We start from the raw sequence: 22,952 nt of genomic DNA, 5'->3' as shown, positions 1-22,952 counted from the left end.
TTGCTCAATATCTTATTTTGAGTTGTTGACTCCAGGCTAATTGGAGTAGATGCAGTAGATGTTCCTTTAAAATATAATTTTCATGATGTCTCTCCGTTATTTGCAACAAAGTCATGTCATTTGCCGGTTTCAGGTGTTGTCTCATGTGTACTAGGGTCTTCCCATCACTCTTGCTCTTCTCCTGTATCTTGCTTGGAGAGCATATTAGTATAGGTTTTAGATGGTTATACAAGATGTGGACTGTTGTTAGTATAAGACACCAGCTTGTCTTTCAAATCCGCTATATCTCTTTTCAAATGATCCGCTAGTAGGCTTTGCAGGGGGTCAGGGTTTTCGTACAGTCAAAATTATTTTTCGACCGGGGCTTCTTGCATAAAGAGGTTCCTCCTCCAGCAATTCTTCAAGGGGAGAGGTATAGTTCGCAAACAGATGCTGAAGCGGTATGCAGATGATAGATTTGCTTGTATTCATCACAGGGTTCAACGCCAAGCTTGAGCTGTCGGCTCAGTAGTAAGAAGTCTCTGCGGGTTAATTGCTTGGCTTAATTTCCATGTTGTTTGTTTGTGATCCTGAGATTTTCATCTTTAAATGTATCACAACAGGCTTTTGATTAGGTGTGGTCACTTTTGTCTTTACACATTTTTGTCTGATTTCATAATATTCTGTAGGTTTTCAAGTCGTGGTTATGTTGCCACCATCTATTTGAAATGTATACACTGCCCTTCGCACTGCATCATCGCCAGTCATCGTAGAATCAGGAGCCGACTTTATTACTGAGTCCGTCTCACAGACGCTAGGTGGCGGCACCACAGTAGTTCTTTCCTTCTTATCATTTTCGGGTATGGATGACGTCTGGTTGTAAGCAAGATGGTGAAGACCAGGAATGCGAGGGACAGATGGACAAATATCTGATGCGCTGCTCGGAATCATAGATGTGTCTTTATTCGTTAGACACACCGACCTTAAAGTGCTTTCAATGGTTTTGCGGGAGTGCATGGATCTGGAGATCAGGGCAGATTGAATGATGACTGAGATTCAGGCACAGTCAAGGTAGGGGTCAGGGACGGTGGGCAAGTGAAGGTATATGCTTGTGCAGGACACGGTAATGGTGAGAGGCACTTACCTCTTCCTGCCAGTTCGAGCTTGAGCCTGAGCTGGAGATCACAGCGTTGCAACTTCTTATTTTATGCCGGGTCACTGGCCCATCAATCGCCATCAGTTCGGGACATCCGCAGATCACATCTGACTTATACGTTGTGGTCCCAGGCAAATCAGAATACAGCAGAACACTGCAAAACACATCCGTCACACTTCACACCACACTTCATGGCAAAAGTGGGCCTTGGGGAACACTGCAAAACACTTCCTGTCACACTAATTATTGTAAGTCAAATGTAATTCCTTCACTGCTATATGGCTTAGAAATGTTCCATCAAGCTATCATAAACAACATTGGAAACATTTTCTTTCACTCCTGAATTGTGTGCTAATCAACAATCTCAGATATAAGCATGGTCTTGTTTCTCTACAGGTCTGGTCTCAATGGAAGCTGTTACAATTTTATCAGCATCTGTTATACCCCACTCAAAATTCCCTTTTTGTTGATCTCCACCAACAGATGAACAAGGAAAAGGTTAGTTCTATTGCTGACTATGCAGCAAGATGTGATGTAATTCTCTACACCATATATATGGTATCTTCAGCTCTAGTGGCTAGTCATACTAATGTAAAAAGAAAACTTTTTGAGGAAGATTGATGTGAAACAATTTCCGAAGGTTCATCAATAAAAATTGTTTCATGTCCACTCATTGACTGAGCAATGTCTTTGTTATCTGTTACATTATCTACCACGATTCCCCAATGCATATTAGTTTATCCAATTTCTACATGTTCACCATAATTTGCTGCCTACAAGTGAAATCATTTGTATTCAAAATCATAAAAAGTTGCTAGCTACTTGCTCACATTGTAACCATCCAGAAACTGGTGAATCATTGTATATCTATTGGTGAAATGTCTGATACTGAGGTCATTGTGATGTTTGCTTTTTGAGAGATTTGTATGTAATGATGTAAGCCTATCGACTGATGAATTCTGGTTTAGTTTAATATCAGGCACAGAGAGTTCTTTTACAATTGCTGTGATTAGGTTTTTAACAAAACATTGACCTGTTTTATTTGAAATAGATGTCTTAGCTTTGATTTTATAAAGATTATTTACTATCCAGGATGACTTTTTCTTTCACCCTTTTTTTTCTTTGATATTAGATATTCAAATCGTTATTATTGTTTTCATATTTATTGATCTACTTGTTTCTCCATTCATTTGTGGATATTGTGTTGCCTTAAAGTGTAAGGTTTAGTCTGCAAAACAATTCACTTAATAATAATAATAATAATAATGATAATAATAATAATAATAATAATAAATAGTTCATCGCCTCCCACCTGGAGTCATTCTGTTGCAGACTTATATGCCTTGTGTCCCTCATTCTAAATTAATTCACTCCAAAATCCCCATATAGTTGAGACACCTTACTTTATTTTTGTTTTTGAATACCGTTTATTTTGGTTTACTTTATTTTAATATAAAAGGAACTCATTAATGTACTGCCTGGGCTGTTGTGGCAGTGCTAATTCAGCAAGCTTCTGAATCAATCAGTGGCTTTTATTATGACCTATAGCAGAACATTTGCCATTCTAGTCTTTTTTCTGCTTGCAGCTTATCTGTTTTAAGTCTAATTTAAAATGAAAGTATCATTTTGTTTAATCCTCTTTTTTGAGTGGATCACTTTTAATGTATACCGATCACATATTGTATTATCTTATTTACTTATTTTGATATTTTGTAAAAACAAATAACTATATGACTAACCCATTGTTTTGTGATAGAATACCTTCCAGATATCAAGAGAAATATGTTAATTTTCATTTCTTTATTGATAACATTTTAATAGGCATGTTTTACTGTTTTCAATGCAAACAGTTCAACATGTTTCTACGAGTTTGTCTAAAGCAGAGTAGCACGTTTGAATTTAATTTCACTTTATCATAATATTTCCTTTTTCTTCTAGAAACAGTCATTATTTGCAGTGTTCAATCAAATATCCTTTTTTTAAATTCAAATTGTGAATAATTAATTTTCTGGGCAGTCAATTTCCTTGTTCCATTTCTTTTCTTTTATTTCAAACGCAGTCCCGTGATACTTAAAAAAAATAACTCCACAGCATACACAACATTACAATTTGGAGAGTTTAGATATTTTTGTGAGAAATAGTCATTTTAATTTTTTAAGAGGTTCTTTTCTGTAGAGAAGAATCATTTCAATTTTGCAGGGGGCACTTGTTCTGTGAGGCAGAACAAATTGCGTATGAATCGTATTACGCGAAAGTGGCTTCTTTTTGAATCTGTGAGAGAAATCCAAAATCATTTAATATTTTTTAGGGTAGCAACTTTTTTGTGAGAGAGAGCTGTTAAAAATAGTTTATAGAATGCATGGGCTGTCAAAGTCGTCAGCTACTGCCAAGCCGAACGTCAAACAAATATTGTCTAAAACATACAGAGTGCCTACAAAACCTGATAAAGGGATACAAATGAAACAATGCTGTACAAGAACTTGTGAATATTTGTGGAGAGGTGCCTCCACTAGTCGTGCAGTATATCTCCAACAAATGAGACATCTGTAAAACAAAGGTCACCTGATCTAAGGTCTTACCACCAAAATGCTCCTCCACCACCAACAAGGTGAGTGGCATGCGGAAAACGACTGGGCAGCTGTTTATTTGGGAAAACAAAGTACAAACAGTACTTCAGAATTGCTGCAAGATGTTATACCCGAGTGACTGCAGTCGCCAAATCTTCAGGTACATTTTATAGTATCTGATAATGGAAAAAAATACAGTGCCTTGTGAAAGGGAAGTGTGATGAATTCACGAAATTCCTCCCTTCCCTTCTCCCCAAGGAGAAGCAACCGCTTTGTGAGTAGGTTGCTGAGCGCACTCTGCCCTTAGGGGACATTACAAAAGGGATCTCACTGGGGATGATCGGCACCTTAGGGGAAAGGAATATGCAAGTGTAGTTGTTTCCACATCTCCCTTTACCTTGGAGTCCCAAGTATCTGTTGGATATATAGGAGTTGAGTAGTACAATAATGAGTAGGGCCATTCAAAGGTGACATTGGCATGGTCCCTGACCAGGTTATATTAATGCCAATCTTTGAAGAACAGCAGAATTGCTGTCCCCTCTCTCGTTCCAGGAAGGAATTTAACATATCAGAGACACATTTTGGCTGAGAGAAACAAAATCTTAGAGTGAAACACAGAAGTCTGATGTGGAGCAAAAAGGAGGGGGTGTCTTCCCATCCAGGAGGAGCCTGGAGCCAGGCCCAAAAACAAACATTGTGGGTGGATGAACGCCAAAGCCTGTGAAATGCTGCAGGTGGAGACCCTAAGGAGCAATGAGCCAGCAAAAAAGGAGAAACGAGTCACAGCCAGAGCACAACACTGGTGTCTATCTTCCCAGTACCAAAGTCCTGTCGATAGTACGCAGGAGGACCGAAAAGAAGAGAGCTAGCCACAAAGACATAGGAGTTGCGATTCTGCTGCAAATGGAGAAGCCACCTTCCTCAAAGAGCAGTGTTAGACTAGAACAGGTATGCAGCAAAGCGGAAGGTGCGAAAGGAGGGCGGCGGGGCACTGAGCCAACCGACAAGGGACTGAGCTACAGAATACCTCATGATATGGTGAACACAATACCATATCCAGATGAAGGGCCACCAAGTCCACACAAGGCTAACATAAGTGCAACACCAGAGGAGGTTAAAATACCCTGCCAGGGTGAATGAGAGACTGTATAAAAAAAATGAAAACTCAGGACTCATCAATAGTTTTATTTATTTGAATGTATAAAGCACACAACGGCCCATGTGCATCAAGGGGGCTGTTACAGAGACCTTGTTTGCTTACAGTGTACATGTGTTGTTGCAAACAAGGAACAGGTTTAGAGAACCAGCTACTCTAAAATGGAGATGAACTTTAAAATTATGAGAATGCTTGCATTCTGATCCCAAGCAACATTCTCTAGGAAGAGAGGAAGAATTAAAATAACCCAACTTTTAACTGTAGCAGTAGGCCAGAGCCAGTGAGATAGAGAAAACCAACGGGACAAATGGGTGGGGTCAGACATCCTGACTAGCACCAGTTTGTTGTTTTCTTTGGTGTTAGGGAAACCCATCATAATACCTATAGGGGTAGCTGAGTCCTTCTTTACTATAATAAAACTTGTTGAACCAGGACTTCTTGTCCATCTCCTACATAAGACTTACCATAGACGATTCTAGCATATACCATGTTTTTCCTGTTGGAATATTCTGGTACTTGACATTTTGAAGGTGAACAACAGTATTGTTATCTTTTTGGGGCAACACCATATATGCGTGACCATTTGGTGGCCCAAACACCTTGCCATGTCATTAACATACACTTTCTGAAAGCATGTTAGAGGAAAAGAAGTCAGTGCAGGAATACACCATCCAGCCTCAAGTGACGGATGTTGTTAAGCTAAATTCATCAGAATGATGAATGTGGGAGAACCTAACCCCCTTCTGAGATCTTTTAAAGTAGTACATTGCCACATTTGCAAGGAACATGCCTTTCAAAACAAAGGATATGTTTTGGGCATACATTTTGTTGACCAAATGCTTCAGCTGCTTCACAATTGTGAATGATTCAACAAATTGACAAACTCAGAACATTTTATGCTAGCAACACTACTTGACGCTCAGTTTAAATTGACACAGCTAACAACGTGTCTGGGAGGCTAATCTTATGAAAAACATGCTTGTTTGTGCACCATTTAAAGACATGGCAGATTTGTCAGTGTTGTGTGACCTACCTGCTAATAGTCAGCTCACCACTTCCACACAACATCAGAAGTCAACTTGTAGAAGGATCCGCTCATATCCATGCCACATGTTGTTAATACTGCACAACAGACACAACACACATACCTGTTAGGAAAACCTTTTTTGACAAGCTACTCCTATGCCCACTGGATGCACTATGGTTGTTTTAAGGGAGTGCTCGACACAGGGAAGGTGGCACATATTTTAACACTGATCCATTTGAGTACTGGAGAGAAAAGAAGCCCATTCTTTCAAGTTTATCTTTCAGGATGTGGAGATGCTGCAAACCAGTATTTACAGTGAGTGGCCTTTTAGCACAGCTACAATACCTTTTCTGAAAGACATACAGGACTATTGCAATAGCTGATTGAAACCAAGAAAATACATTTGAGTATGGGAAAGATTGCGAGAGGTCATCCAAATATGCCACAAGTAATTAAAGCATAATATTAGTTGGCAGATTTGGGCGTTGGTAACAAGGCCCAACATGGATCATATCTGGAGCCAGTAACATTTTCCTAATAGTGGCTGTTCTACAAGAGAGAGACGGAACATTGTTTCACACAGCAGACAGCAGCTATTCTGTAAAGTGGAACCATTACAATTTTCAGCAGAACTACTTTTCTGCAAATGCGATCCAGACTAACTTTTCACAGTGACCTTTTCTGCAAGCCAGAGCTATAATACAATATTATAAGTTGAGTTAAGAAATGTCAGTCAACACAGAAAACCAACATAGATACTTATGTTTCCCAATCCAGTCATTCACTTGTATTTTATGACCACCTTAAATAACTTCTCATTGATCCCTTGTTCGTCAACATGCAGAGACTGCATTTAGAAACCAAGATTTCAGAAGCATGTTGAGACAGGAGGGATGAGCCTGGACCACAAGATTATTTTGAGACCTGCTGAATACAAGAGATGGTCCACAATCATTATTCAAGAAGTGGCTTTCATACTGTGGATGACCATAGCAATTTGTCAAGGCGTGGCTTTGTTACAAGGGATGACTCTGTTCAAGGTTTGGCTTCACTACAAGGGATGTCCCTTACTTGTTTGAGGAGTAGCTTTGTCACAAAGACTAACATTTTCAAATTGTGGCTTTGCTATAAATTATTACCCTTAATTTTTCAAGATGTAACGTGGCAATTTGTCAAGGTGCGGCCTTCATACAGGGGATGGTCCTCAATTTTTAAAACTGCTGCTTTTGTACAAGGGCTCACCCTAAATAGTCTTTCACAGAGCAGCTTTGCTGCAAGGGAGTAGCCTAAATGGGAACTAATATGTTTGTATTTCCTTAGAATATCTGCATGACCAAGACAGAATTGCCTGGCCCTCAGAAAATAGATTAAACGTGTTTCTCACTCAAGGCAGTCACTGGAATTTGTGCGTCGTTCAGAAGAAGTAATGAGAAAATGATTACCATTAACATGAATTATAATAATACCAGTTATTACAGTACTTAATAGTGGGATGAATCCAAACAATATCGTTGTATAAAACTGGGATTTGTTTGCATTCCATTTGGTTTTGCAATTTGTTGGTGGGGTTTGTTGCTTTTGTTTTTGTTGTTTTTTTTTGTGGGGGAAGGATAACTATTGGGCAAAAAATCCTGAATAAATAATGCATGGGCATTTGAGTAAGAGCCTAGTTCTGGGGTATCACCCCTTCATCTCCTATGCCTCGCTGTTGCCCCCAAACACTACCACATGTCAAACGCTCCATATCGTGGAAAAAAACAGGACAACTGGCATTCTCTGTGTCCTTCTGGGGGAGAAGTCTTTCTTGTAGTCCTGCTGTGGGCCTCTAATTTTGGGAGACTGTGTGGCAAATGCAGCTGCTGCAGAGGCACAAAGTATCTTCTAGCACTCGTTCTCGCTCTCACGTTCTCTCTAACAGCAAACATGAACTGTTTTATTCACTGTAATTTTCTCTCACTAGGTAGAGTCAACTAGGTTGGAATCAGCACTGCCACTCATGGGGGGCGCTGCTCTCCCACAATGGGTTTGAGCTTTTACACATGCTTTGTCAGTGTGCACTGATGCTTCCTCTCTGGGCCCACTCCTGGGCTTGGGGCACTGGCATCACATCATTTTTCCTCTTAATTTGACATTTTCAGACCCACTCTATCAACTCTCAAACACACCCTCTCCCAAAACAGGAAAACAAGCATTATATCATCCAGTGAATTTAAAACCTCAAGATGATTCGACACACTGAGTCAATAGATATCAATTAGATCAAATTGTGCGAATTCCACTTGAGCCAATATTAAACAAATTTAATTTAATGTGGTTAATAAGGCTCAACGCGGTTCGAAGTAATTAATGCTTATTGACTTGAAACGTGTTATATCAGGGCAAGCTACAGTCAAGGGGTGAAGCACCTCCTATTTCATTATTAGCTTCAGCCAATTGGACAGTGCACAGCCTATTGATGTCTATTGGCTCGAAAGTGAGGAGTTGACCCAAGCAAGTATAATCACTGGTTAACATACAACCTGACGAGCCAGCCGATTCAAGACATGTACGAGTCAAATCGGGCATTTGGTCAGCTGGGTCAAATCTGCTCGCTAGTCAGCTGTAGGGTGGATCACCCGAGTCGAGAAAAGTTGTTAATTACTGATATAATACGCCATTCAAATAAAACAAATCATTCATAACCATACCATTTTTAAAAAAAACAGTCCGTTTACAGTGCAGACATCTCAATGTTTGCTTTGTTTTCAGGCATTTCCCAAATTGAAAGCACCATTACAGAATACTGATTATTTTATGATGATTTAAAAAAATAAATAAAAGGTAAATCAGGTAATGGCACTTTGAAAAACTCACAAGCTTCTTATCGCGTCTCATTTAGTGCATTGTGTGCGTCCTGGCTGGGTGATGAAAATGATAAAACAATATTCTCCATTAGAATTCTGAAGTTTAAAATGAAACTCTGTGTTTTAAAGCAGTGAGAAATGCAACTCAAGCATTTCTAAAGCTCTCGACTTTCTAGACTGCCAGTAATATCCATCTAAGCTTACCAGGAAAAGCATCTTGCTGTCCACGAGGTAAACCTTAAAATCTCATTGAAAAGCTTAACGCTGTCTTTTCTGGCAGGTGTCCAGATGGGTTCCACACTGCATTAAAACATCCTACCTCCATTAGTCCTGTGGCTGAAAAATGCTCTTAAATCATTCCTGGCAGTGAGCAAAAAAACATGTTGATGTCTGCTATGAGCTAACTTCTGCAATATTCAGAAAACAGAAATGCATGTTCCCGATGATATCATTTTGGGGAATGGTTGTGTGACCAGATATATATGAATTGCCACACTGTGTGAACAGGAAAATGCCTTGCAGAATCAACCCAGCTATATTTTACACATTTGTGTGCATAACAATGATCATTAAGCTCTTTAGTTTGTATTAGTATTTCAATAAAGCAGAGGTGGGATGATATTGGAATTGTGTTTTCACTTATGAAGTCATTTTGACCTTCAAGAGGCTAAGACTGACCCAGAAGCCAACACATAACATAATGTATTCATATGGGGAAGTGCCCCAGAGCCAATCTGTGGCTGACCAGGTCAATGGTTGGGCTACTGTGCTGCAGACGTTGCTGTTCCGCACCGAGACCCAAAACTTTGGGGATCGACAGCTTGTGCTACTTGACTCATCCCTGCCAAATCGTGGTACCAGCATTGAGGGGACCTGAGACAGGAGGTGAAGTGCATCCACTTGTGTTGCTATGCATCAGTCACTGTGGTCCAAAACAGCTTCACTGCATCCAGTCCTGTGCTAAGAGGGGCCCAGCATCAAGATCTACTGCATTCTCCATCCTTGCACCAGAAACAGCTGCAGATAGAAGAAATGCTCAAACGTGCAACCCCTGGTCATTGAGGACCGGAGTTGATGGCAGGAAATGCAACCTTAGACCCTCTTCTGAATACCTGGCAAGTCCTAAGAAAAATCAGAGAATCAGAGATTGGTTGGTGTGTTACAGTGGTACTGATCCCTATCTCCCCTTTTTAAAAGTTTAGTAACTTTTAAAAGGTTTTAGAACATTTTGGCTTTGCCACTGCTTGCTCGCAAAAGTCTTCCGAAAGTAGGGACCCGTTTTGTTAGTTACAACATAGTGTCCTCTGACTATTGAAACCATTCTGATGACCATCATTCTTTTCCTGCTTGGAACTTTGATGAACCTTAGGGCATACGGCCCATTCAATATAGGGCTGAACATTTGAAGTTAGGGTTCTGTGATTCCTAGGACCCGACAGTCTTGTATGATTTCCTTACCTTTACTTTCAGGTGTAGAGGAGTATTTCTGTAATCATTGCACTGTCTAAGTGGATGTATATATGTATTTGATATTAGTTTGTAGGATAGTAACTACCTGCGTATAGTCATTTTTCATTATGTGATTTGGCCATTTATACATGATTGTCTAAGGGTTATTCTTGTCTACTTACCTTTGGACTAATTGTAGACCCCTTACCAAGCTCACCCTTTGTGAGACTTAGCATTGACCACTCACCTAGCTACCTTGAATTGGTTTGGCTACAGCACTCAGAGTTGTCGCTGTCCCAATCATAGGGGAGTCTCCTACGCATCGTTCCACTAGGCCTGAGCATGTAAAACCAGTCATAACAATGTGTTACCCTGCAAAACTGATTGTAAATGGTAGGGCTGTTCATATAAAATTCACCATTTAGACCCATTATGTAGTACATTCTCATATTAATGATCCCATCATGGCTCTTTTCTTGGTTAGGCTCCATCACTATGGTTGGTCACTCACAAAAACTTGTGAAATATTAAACCTCACAAATGAAATACCTCTCTAACTGCCACTATCCTATTTGTAATACATGCATCAGATCTAGAAATCTGTCACTGCGAACATTAGAAAGCTATTACTGGCACTATTTTTTAGTCATACCGGATAGAACTTCAGAACACCCAATGAAAATAGGAGTGGAGCCTTCATAAAGATACTTCTTGACATGTATACCTGAATGCAATTCAGCAAACGTCCCAAAAATGGTCTCTCAGAGAGCACTGGGAACATAGAAGATTTTTAAACAATATTGGGGCATATTAAAAACATGTTATTCTAGCTTGCCTCACATGTACATGCTTGGATTGCCATTTCCATGTATTAGCAGCTGCTTCAGAGATAGCTGTTCATTTCATGTGGACCTCATGGAAGCTTGACCTTTAATGTGCAGTACTTTCAAGATCTGACAGAAGCACTTAAAAAAAATTATGTGGATGCTGTGTGTTATGAGATATTTAAAAATAAGAAAACACACAACATGTGGGACTGTGGACTATCTGACATCCATGCAGTAACCGCAACCGACACTGCTTAGCTTCAAAGCACGGAATGTGCCAGCCCCCTCAGGCCATGAGGGAGGCAACGCTTTCCTTGCTTTGAAGCTTAGCAAGGTTGGTTACTGCATGGATGGGAGTCTATTGTGCCATTGGTCATGGTGTGCTATTTCACCTCAGGGTTTTGTTGCATTAAGTTCAGATTTCATCTATTTGTGGCTATAGCCGAGGCTACAGAAAGCTTTGTGTTGCAAACTCGTTCCCTGGACCCCGTGCAACTCCCAAATGTCACTCAGGGCCTTCTAGCTACCCCCACCACCCCTGCCTCTACCATGATGGCATTTCTATGTTTTTTCAACTGCCTTTAGCATTTTACTGCATTTCATTTCCCCCTTAACCTCGGCTATACCCATGAATATCTCTCGATTTGCAAGAAAAACAAGATGGCCGTCATTATATTTCTGAAAATCATGATCCTGCAATGCACCATGGGAGATTTCTCTGTTGTTTGGGGAGAAGGGAACAACCTCTTCTACGTCAAATATTTAAATAACTAATGCACAAAAAACCCATATCCTTGCATGGCATTCGAGTCAACGCTTCGTGCCCAAGTTGTTTCAGACCTGGTCCAAATTCGTCCAGCGGTTTGGGCTGCAAAAATTGACCTTTTTTGTCTATGGGAAAATGAATGGCAAGTAGGATGCACTTTTGGTAAAAACACATTTTTAATGCGTAATACCTTTTTTATTTTTGTCAAGTTGAAAGTGTTCTAAGAACTCTGCAATGCCCTGAAATGTTCATAAATAAACAAAATGGGGGTGTCCTGAGGACGCTGTCCGTATTGTTCTCTGGCAAGTTGAATGTTTTCTAAGAACACTCGCGGTGTCCTGAAATGTTCGCAAATAAACAAAATGGGGGTGTTCGTATTGTTCGTTGTCAAGTTGAAAGTGTTCTAAGAACTCTCGCGGTGTCATGAAATGTTCGTAAATAAACAAAATGGGGGTGTTCTGAGGTCGATGTCCGTATTGTTCGTTGTCAAGTTGAAAGTGTTCTAAGAACTCTCGCGTTGTCCTGAAATGTTCGTACGGGGTGTCCTGAAGACGCTGTCTGTATTATTCGATGGCAAGTTGAATGTGTTCTAAGAACACTTGCGGTGTCCTGAAATGTTCGTAATTAAACAAATGGGGCTGTTCTGAGGACGCTGTCCATATTATGTTCGTAAATAAACAAAATGGGGGTGTCCTGAGGACGCTGTCCGTATTGTTCTCTGGCAAGTTGAATGTGTTCTAAGAATACTTGCGAAGTCCTGAAATGTTTGCAAATAAACAAAATGGGGGTGTTCTGAGGACGCTGTCCGTATTGTTCGTTGTCAAGTTGAAAGTGTTCTAAGAACTCTTGCGGTGTCCTAAAATGTTCGGAAATAAACAAAATGGGGGTGTTCTGAGGACGCTGTCCGTATTGTTCGTTGTCAAGTTGAAAGTGTTCTAAGAACTCTCACGTTGTCCTGAAATTTTCTAGAGGGTGTCCTGAAGACGCTGTCCGTATTGTTCGATGGCAAGTTGAATGTGTTCTAAGAACACTCGCGGTGTCCGGAAATGTTCGTAAATAAACAAAATGGGGGTGTTCTAAGGACACTGTCCATATTGTTCGATGGCAAGTTGAAAGTGTTCTAAGAACTCTTGCGTTGTCCTGAAATGTTAATAGGGGGTGTCCTGAAGACGCTGTCCGTATTGTTCGATGGCAAGTTGATTGTGTTGTAAGAACACTCGTGGTGTCCTGAAATGTTCACAAATAAACAAAATGGGGGTGTTCTGAGGACGCTGTCCGTATTGTTCGTTGTCAAGTTGAAAGTGTTCTAAGAACTGTCACGTTGTCCTGAAATGTTCGGAGAGGGTGTCCTGAAGATGCTGTCCGTATTGTTCGATGGCAAGTTGAATGTGTTCTAAGAACTCTCGCGGTGTTCTGAAATGTTCGGAAATAAACAAAATGGGGGTGTTCTGAGGACGCTGTCCGTATTGTTCGTTGTCAAGGTGAATGTGTTCTAAGAACACTCGCAGTGTCCGGAAATGTTTGTAAATAAACAAAATGGGGGTGTTCTGAGGACGCTGTCCATATTGTTCGTTGTCAAGTTTAAAGTGTTTTAAGAACTCTCACGGTGTCCTGAAATGTTCATAAATAAACAAAATGGGGGTGTTCCGAGGACGCTGTACGTATTGTTCGTTGTCAAGTTCAAAGTGTTCTTAGAACTCTTGCATTGTCCTGAAATGTTCGTAGGGGGTGTCCTGAAGACGCTGTCCGTATGGTTCGCTGGCCAGTTGAAAGTGTTCTAAGAACACTCATAATGTCCGTGGACATTAAATGTTTCCATAGGCCATAGTTGAAATGTTTGACTCTATGGGTGTGATATGCTGAGGTGGTTGTGGCCAGGGCATAGAGTGTTGCGTGCATGGCCATTTTCAACAAATTTGCAAAAGCGCGGTTTTGGGACCAAGCCGCTGCTCCAGATCCAAATTTGGTGAAAATCCGTCCAGCGGTTTGGGCTGTAGGCACCAACACCTTTTTTTTCCCATTCAGTCTATGGGAAAAAAAAGTTTTGGGACCCCCCCCTATAACTTTGCCCCCCCTGGATGAATCCTCACCAAACTTTGCAAAATAAAATTCAGAGTGGCCCATATACTTTTTTTGCAAAGTTTGATGAGGATTCGTCCAGGGGAGCGAAGTTATAAGCCGCCCAAAAAGTGCTCTTCCTTTGGAAACATAACCATAACTACATGGCCACTACCGTGCCCACTGTTGGGGCTAATAAGAAGGCTAGCATTAATGTTAGCAAGGAAGTGTCTTTACTGAGGGAGTATGAGAGACTCCGAAGAAGGGAAATATCTAAATGGTGGGAGGAGCATTCCCTTCAGAACTACCTGGACATTGAGAGAATACCACAAGGTTTACGCATCATGACGACTCCGTCTTTTGAGGACCAAGATCCATTGATGCTTGAGGAATGGGGTGCAGCGAGTAAAGGCTGCTCTGGCAAATTTTTGACAATTTTAGTAAAATATGCCAAATTGGATCGTGAACAAGCACTCAAAGAATTGGCTAAAGTAGAGTCTGATCTTACCAAAGTCCCTATAACAGAGGAAGGCAAACCTTTACGTATAAAAATTGACGAAGCTTTAATTTCCTATGAAGATTAAATCAAACAGCGTAAACACAGAACATTTCTCAGAGATAAAACAGACTATGAGATGGGTCGTGTGTTTACTTTTGCTAAACGCTTTGACTCTCTCCGCAAAACTAATGCTACACAGTCAACACCTGTCTAGTCTGGTGATCTGGCCGCGGCCACTTCTGAGTCAGATATCTCTGCATCTGAGACTGACGAGCCCATTCCTAAAATTAATTTTTTAGATGAAATGCGACTTATATGTCAGGATGGCAAAAATCAGGCTGTGGGAAGCCAAAAGGACGAGGAAGAGGACAGAAATCACAGGCAAAAAAGTCATCCGCCGAGGCCGACGTGGGAACCGGTCCGAAGGCGCAGCAACAGGGCAGATCAACGTGCTCTGGGCCAAAAAACCAATAATAGACAACATGAAGATCTGTCAAATTATCAACCTGTCGTCCCATGTCCTTACCAAATCCCAGACTTCGCTTTTATCTTTGGGTCTTAATTTCTGTCCCACTGTGAATTATGATTACGCACAAGTACGCATAGACTTTGATAAGTTTATGCGTAAAATTAAGCTCAAGAAATTCTTTGCTAATACCACTGCCACTATAAAGCATCTTGTATTAGGTAACGGCGGTACTGATCTCTTAATTTCGGACATCCCTTCACTCATGGATCTGGCATGCCTCGATGATGATAAATATGATCCGATGAATGTTGACTTTTCTGATTTTGACATCAATCCCAATTGGGATATACGGACCAAGCTTAAAAACAAATCCAGATTCAACCCTCAATTTCCTGTTGGAGGCTGTGTCGAGGCTTTCCATGATTTGTGTATTGATGACCTCAGAAAACTTTGCCAAAAGACTGGCACAATCAAACAGAATCTTACAATTGCCCAACATCAAGCTATGAATGAACTTCAATTGTTATCCAATATTGTCATCAAACCGGCCGACAAAGGCTCCAAGGTTGTTATCCAGGACAGAACGAAATATGTCACAGAGGCCAATCGACAATTACATGATCGCCAATGCTACACTAAACCGGTGAAAGATCCCTCGGAAGAAATCAGGACAGATTTGATTGCTCTATGTACTAGGTGGATGAATGAAGATCTATTGGAGGATGATCTGGTTAAATTCCTCACTCCAACATGTTTTACCATACCTACCATTTACTTCCTCCCTAAAACGCACAAATGCCTTACTAATCCCCCGGGTAGGCCTATTGTCACTTTATGTGGCTCACTATTGGAACACCTAGCCCAATTTATTGATGAAAAACTTGTTCAATTTGTATCAGTGTTACCTTCCCACCTGAGGGATACTAAGGAATTTTTACAACACGTTACTAATACACCTTGGGAGGAAGGTTTACTTTTGGCCACTTTGGATGTAGTTTCTTTATACACATCTATTAGCCACACTATTGGTATTTCTGCATGGAAATATTTTTTGGACACCCGTTCTCTAAACTACCTTGGACACAGTACTATGATTTTGGACATACTCTCATTCTGTTTACACAACAATGTTTTTCTTTTTGAGGGATGCTTCTATCGGCAAGTAAGGGGGACTGCGATGGGCAGTACTTTTGCACCACCATATGCTAATCTCACAATGGGGTGGTGGGAGGATACTTTCTTGTCTGATTTATTATTATCTTGTTTTCCGACACAGATTATTTCTTGGTGGCGGTATATAGATGACGTGTTTATCATTTGGAAGTGTACCGAAAGTGACTGGCTGCTATTTGTCAAAAGTATCAACAACAATCAAGCCAATCTTAGCTTCACCGAATGCCATAGTCGTTCAAAGATTGTGTATTTGGATGTGACTGTAATGATGGATGATTCAGGCATCAGCACAACATTACATAAGAAACCAACCAACACTGGTCTACCACTCCATGCGAACAGCTGTCATCCAACACCTTGCAAAAAATCCATCCCTTACGGTGCATTTATTCGGTATCGCCGTAATTGTTGCAATATTGCTTGTTTTGATCATCATTGTGCACAGACGGCTATGGATTTTTTGAAACATGGATATCATAAAAGAACGATTGAAATGGCATATCTTCGAGCACGTGGAATGTCTAGGGAAACACTACTGTATGACACCAGTCCCAAGGCTGCCATTAATGATGATCCTCGACTCATCATCACAACTGATACTGCTTCCAATGATATTCGTAAAATTGTGCAAAGGCATTGCCATGTTCTCACCTTTGATAATAACTTGACGCCCATTTTGGGCAATTGACCCATCTTGACGTACAAACGAGTACCTTCTTTAAGGGACAAACTTGTATCCAGTTTTTTACCTCCAGGGTGCAAGACTCAATGTTCTAATACCTGGCTTCCAGCTTCACATACGGGCTTTACCAAATGCATGAAGTGCAAAGCTTGTGCACATGCAATTACCAAGAAATCTTTTGTGCATCCCATTACACAAACACAGCAAATGATACGTCAATCCATTAATTGTGATACCACTTTCATTGTTTATGTGCTCTCTTGCCTTTGTCTGCGGTGGTATGTTGGCAGTACTACATACAAACTGAAACTCAGAATTCTCCAACATTTGAGAGCCATTAAGAACTCTGACCCAACATACCCCATGGCAAAACATTTTAAATCTGAACATAACAATGATGTGAAAATGTTAACTTTTTTTGCTGTGGCTCATATACCTCCTCATCCAAGGGGTGGTGACCCTATTTTGAAGCTGAGACAACTTGAAACCAGATTTATTTTAGATCTTGACACCAAATACCCTAGGGGTCACAATGTAGACGAGGAGTTGTATACTTTTTTGGGTACTTAATTTATTTGCTGTAGTCAATTTGCTGTTTCTCTTGCCATTCTGTTTTGTTTTTCTTTGCTGGGGTTTCTCTGTTTTCCCAGTGAGACACTTTCTTAACTTCATGATTCCTGTTTTCACTTCTGTTGGTTTCATGCAGGTATTGACTTATTGACCCTTTTTTTCAAATTTCCTTTTCTGTACCTGCATGTTTTAGCTGATTATTTTGCATTTTAGGAGGAGTACTTTATTTATAATATTTAGCTTATTCTGATGGCTCACATGTAGTCCTTTACACATCTATGGTTTTCCCTTTCTTTTTTGGAATTGTCTATTTTTCCTTTACTTTCATGATTGTGCTTGTCCAGCCGGTGGCCTGGTTTTAATTTGTCATGCTGCTTATAGCTTCTGGCCATGTGTGTCTCTTATATTTTCGATTGTTATTACCGCGTATTTACTTGCACTTTGACGGAATGGCTGCTAATTTTGCATTTTGCACAATTCATATTGTTGATGCACTTGCACTTTATTTGAATGGCTGCTATTCTGCCAGTTTGCACAGTCAAACGTGTTGATGCATTTGCACTTTAAGACATCCTCTTTTTTGCGGTGGGCTATACCTATTCTGGTCTGGCTGTTCGTTTTGCTTTTTTGCACTGAACATAGACATTTCATGGTCCAGCTGCCAATTTTTGCACTTTGCACATAATAACTTGCCTTTTGCATAGCTATACTGACATCTTTATTCTTGTTGGCTTAGCTCCAACTTCTGACCATGTTCTCCATCTTTACTTGGCTGGCTTATTTTTATCATAATTTTACCTGACTGTTGGTACTAATATGACCTGTTTGTTTATCTAATGGGATAGATTTAACATTTGCAAGCTTTATTCTGTATGCTTAGGCCTTGGTATTATTGCTCCTATATGCTGGTGATTCCCATGTGACTTGATTCTACTGTTGATGGTAATTATTACTCCACAGGGGATTCATGGGTCACCCACAGTGTATATGTTTACTTGATTGCCATCTGACAGATCTGGCTGTTTTATCATCTATGCAACTGCAGGTACACTGTCATTCCGAGTGGGGTATTTCAAGTTTACAACACCATAGTCGTCTGGCCAAATCCGCTTATAATGCACTGTGCATTCATACTTAGTATGTCCCTCATATTAATATTTTTATTTTTTTGAGGATTAACACTTTATGTTTGGACTATTGTGACCCATACAGTGTTTTACTTCCTGGTTAGGACCACTTTCAACCTGCAACGAAATTGTTTATGCACTGTGCTTTTTACTTCTCTGACTTTACCTGTAATTTTAACCCTTTCCAATATGGCCGCTTTGTTTTCACATGTTTTCCAAACAAATTGTTGCCATTGACATAGCTAAGGGACTGCACCTCAGAAGGGTATTTACCTTTGCTAATTTTGCTCCCCCTTACGTGATAAAGTGCTTAGTATAGCACGAAACACGTTGTTTGCAGGCTGCTGCCCCTAGGTGTCCTGCTGTTGTTTTGTTTTCTATGTGCTGCTTGTGTGTTATGCATTCGGTTTTGCACGATGCATTTTTTAAATCCTTTTGTAAACATTAAAGACACCAGTATTCTTTCTACTGTGTCCGTTATGTTTTGTCCGACTTTTTTCTGAACCTGGCACTAGTTTTTGTGCCTGCGGGAGTGCGGTTCACCTCTTCCTCCTTGTTTTGCAAATATATATATATATATATATATATATATATATATATATATATATATATATATATATATATATATATATATATATATATACGATATGGCATTCATAACAAACCTATACACAAGTTTTTCAAGGCGCGACAAGGCAAGGGCGTGGGAACAGAGGGAAGACAGACAACGATCCTACTAGGCCAGGTGTCATTCAGATCGCACAAGTGCATAGGATGGGGTAAGGGGAAAGTGCAGTACAAGGGATAATTAAATAAATAACAATAATGAAAGTACAGCCAGCAGCTGGCAAGTGCAGGGGTGAATGGTAAGTGCAGGCATCAAGCGTCAAGTGCTGGTAAGGGACTGTAGGGACACAGAAAAACAGTCCCGAAATGTGGGGTTGCAAGGATGGCAGTGCAGGTGTGCAACTGGTGGGGGAGGGGATCTGGGCCCGGGATCAGAGGGTGGCCAGGTAGCCAGTGCAGTGTCAGTTTCTGCCAGGAAATCAGCTGGGGAGAGGAGGAGAGACAGCGGAAGCAAAGAGAAAGATTTTGAGGTGCTTCCGGAACCAGAGATGGTTCTCCTCAAGTTTCAGAAAGGCAGGAAGGCTGTTTCAGAGGGAGCCACCAGCCGAAGAAACAAATCTACCACTGAATTGTTGCTTGGATAAGCGACTGACTGTGAAGGAGTTGGAGGAGGAAGAGCGAAGAGCTCGAGAAGGAAGATATTTAGGAAGAGAGAGTTGAAGATATTGAGGCCCCAGAAGGCCTTGTGAACAATGTAAAGGGTTTTGAACTTAATCTTTGCAGTCACTGGGAGCCAGTGCAGATATTCCAGTCCTGGAGAGATATGATCCCTGGGCTTGAGACCAAGGACAAGTCTCTCATTCCTTGGCCTCAATGTGTATATATATATTACATGGCATGCGGTAGTGGCCATGTAGTTATGTTTAAGTTCCCAAAAACATAGGAAGAACACTTTTTATGCGGCTTATAACTTTGCTCTCCCTGGACGAATCCTCACCAAACTTTGCAAATAAAGTATATGGCACACTTTCTTTTTTTTTCGCTAGGTTTGGTGAGGTTTGGTCCAGGGGGACAAAGTTATAGGGGGGGTCAAAACATTTCTTTTTTACCCATAGACTGATGGAGAAAACATTTCTGTCGCTCCTACAGCCCAAACCACTGGACGAATTTTCACCAAATTTGTGGCATGAGCTTCGGCTTGGTCCCGAAAGCGTGCTTTTGTAAATTTGGTGAAACTCCATTTTTTTTAAAACAACCAAAAAGAAGGTCTCAAAAAATTAGTGATATCTATGTCCGCTCTGTGGACACACTTCCCTGTTCACGCAGTGGACAGGACACTGATTGGTTAATCGGCTTGCAGCATGTCCGTGGACACACAACGTGTTTACTGATTGGCTGGGATGAAGCGTGAGGTTCGTCAGATTTTTGGAAACGTCTGCCATGTTGGATTCCTGGACAGCGGCCAGTGTCCGCGGACATCGCGGTAAAAACATATTAAAAAACACAACATTGCACTTGTCAAACTTATCAAATAATCTCCGGGGATTTGAGGGGTAATGAGGATGGGATGGGATATGGCTGCAATAAGCCAAAAAACAGGTGTTTTTTCACAGCGAAAGTTCACGAACAGTTCGGGAAAACTCCACATGTTTGGAGGCAGTTTATGGATGGCTTATAACTTTGGCACTACTTAATGAAAATGCATGAACGTTTGCAATTATATTCTTGACCTGATCCTGAATAAGTTTGCAAAGTGTGGTGGGATTCTGTCAATAGGGGGCAAAACTAGAGGGGGTCCCAAAATGATGTAAAGGCGTATGAATGAGCTACCATTTGACAAATCTACACTTAATTTGTGAAACTGATAAAACACATAGCTATAAATATTTATGTGAAGTTTGGTGGGATTTTGTCAAGAGGGGGCAAAATTAGAGGGGTGGTCCCAAAATAATATAAAGGCTTATAAATGAGGTGTCATTTGTCGAATCTACACTTAATTTGGCAAACTGATAATAGATCTAGATGTAAATGTTTTTGCGAAGTTTGGTAGATTTTGTCAAGAGGGAGCAGAATTAGAGGGGGGTTCCCAAAATATTGTAGAGGCTTAGAAATGTGGTTCCATTTGACAAATCTAAACAAAGGTTTGCAAAAAGATTATAGATCTAGATATAAATGTTTTCGCAAAGTCTTAATGGATTTTGTGAAGTGGGGGCTAGGTTATATGACAATTGTGTGTGCATACATTTGACACTTTTGAAAAAATAAAACATGGTGGATTTCCAGAAAACTTGTGTAAGGAGCACTGACAAGGACCTGAAAGCATGGTTTTGCAAATGTGCTGTGTTTTATTTTTTGACAAGTGTCATGATGTAGGTACAAAAAATAGTGATATATCTTTGGTGACTAAGGTGTAGCCTGTGGCCATGGGCAGTGGCCATATTATCCAGGTCATGGAAAAAGGTCATGATCTGGACAATCTGGCTACTGGCCATTACCACGAGGGACAACACATGGGGTTAAAGTGGCCATGTCCACCTGGGACTGGATTTGTTGTGAAGTTATTCGAAATTGGGATAAACTTGAAAGGGAAGAAAAATGTGCTTGTGGTAATAAGGTCATAGGGTTCTCTTTTCGCCTTCTACAGGCTTCCATCGAAAGTGAAGAGGTGCCCTGTATGGAACCCCGCCTTCCTTTCCATGGTGGCCATCTTGGAAAAGGATTTTCCTTCCTACACCGGGACACCGCAGGCGTTCCGGTGTAGGAAGAAAAATCCTTTTTTTGAGCACCCTGGGTTCCCGCTTTGAGAACCTAGGGTGCTACCGACTTTCATCCCCCATTACAGGGGCTGGAATGGTGGGATAATGGTCCATGGTCCTTGTAATCCACCCTCGCTTCGCTTGGGCTGATAACTTGGGCTGCCGGGCCGATATCCACCGTTCCAGTCCCTGGAACAGAGGATGAACGTCACAATATTCCCATAAGCACAATACAAAATGCAAATGGAAATATTGGAAAATCTTATTGAGTCTATGTACTTTACTGAGAAATATAAAGTAGATGGAGTCTATACGTTTTTTCCATTGTTTAACTGTGAAAGGTGGTTCCTAAAAGAACATTTCTTTTGTTGTTTTTGGGTGTTTTTTTTTTTTTGGCAGGAGAGCTAAAATCGAAATGTGGGGAGGAAATGAGGGAAGAGGCACCGAACTTTAATATGGAGAGGGAGGTGGACAGGGTAAAATGTTGCGCGTGTGTTATTTCTAAGGCAGGGGGCAGTGTTTCACATGCTCCTTGCTAACAGCAGTGGGGGTGGGGGACATTTGAATAGTCTTTTGGCCTGGAAAATATTCAATTGCTGCAATCTCTCCTTGGTGCTCAGTCTGTGGCATGACACGCCTCCCTATGAAGTTTAAATAGACCAGAGGTAGAAGCAATCAGATATTGATCACACCACTGCAAAGCAGGGCCGTTTAAAACAGCATCCATCCCACGAATACTGGAGTCCCTTAGAGACTGATTAGTGCTGTTAGAGCCACTTTCAGGGTTAGGCTAAAGCAGGGGTCTCCAACTTTTATGTTATCAATTTGCATTTGGGCAGTTGATCTGCTTTTTATATATAAAAGGAATAACATGCATTTACCATGATATTAATAACATCAAAAATATATTTATTTCATGCTAAAACAATAACTCCAACTGGCTCTAGTAAATTCCCATGAAACCAGGGGTTGCTTTGTGGGTGAGTTCAGCCCATTAACATTCAGGCTTCCAACCTTCGACAGTCCCCACTTGGGTGTAGATGCCCTATCAAACAATGTGTAGTTCTCCTTCATACGCTCCCTGATGCAGTGTCTCCTGAGAAAAGTCTTTCTATCAGTAAACGTCCCCATTAACCCCCCTTCTGCCCTTACCCCACCCAAATACAACAGCAATTCAATGCATAACAAAACAAATATTTCTCTTTAGATGCCCAACATGTACACCGGGCCCAAGGCCTCGTTTTCACTACAGGAACCGCCGGCAGGCGGATCGCCGGCCAA

The sequence above is a fragment of the Ambystoma mexicanum genome, chromosome 6q (genome assembly GCF_040938575.1).
Source record: "Ambystoma mexicanum isolate Mex_15411 chromosome 6q, UKY_AmexF1_1, whole genome shotgun sequence".
Taxonomy (NCBI): Eukaryota; Metazoa; Chordata; class Amphibia; order Caudata; family Ambystomatidae; genus Ambystoma; species Ambystoma mexicanum.
This window is presented reverse-complemented; position numbering follows the sequence as displayed.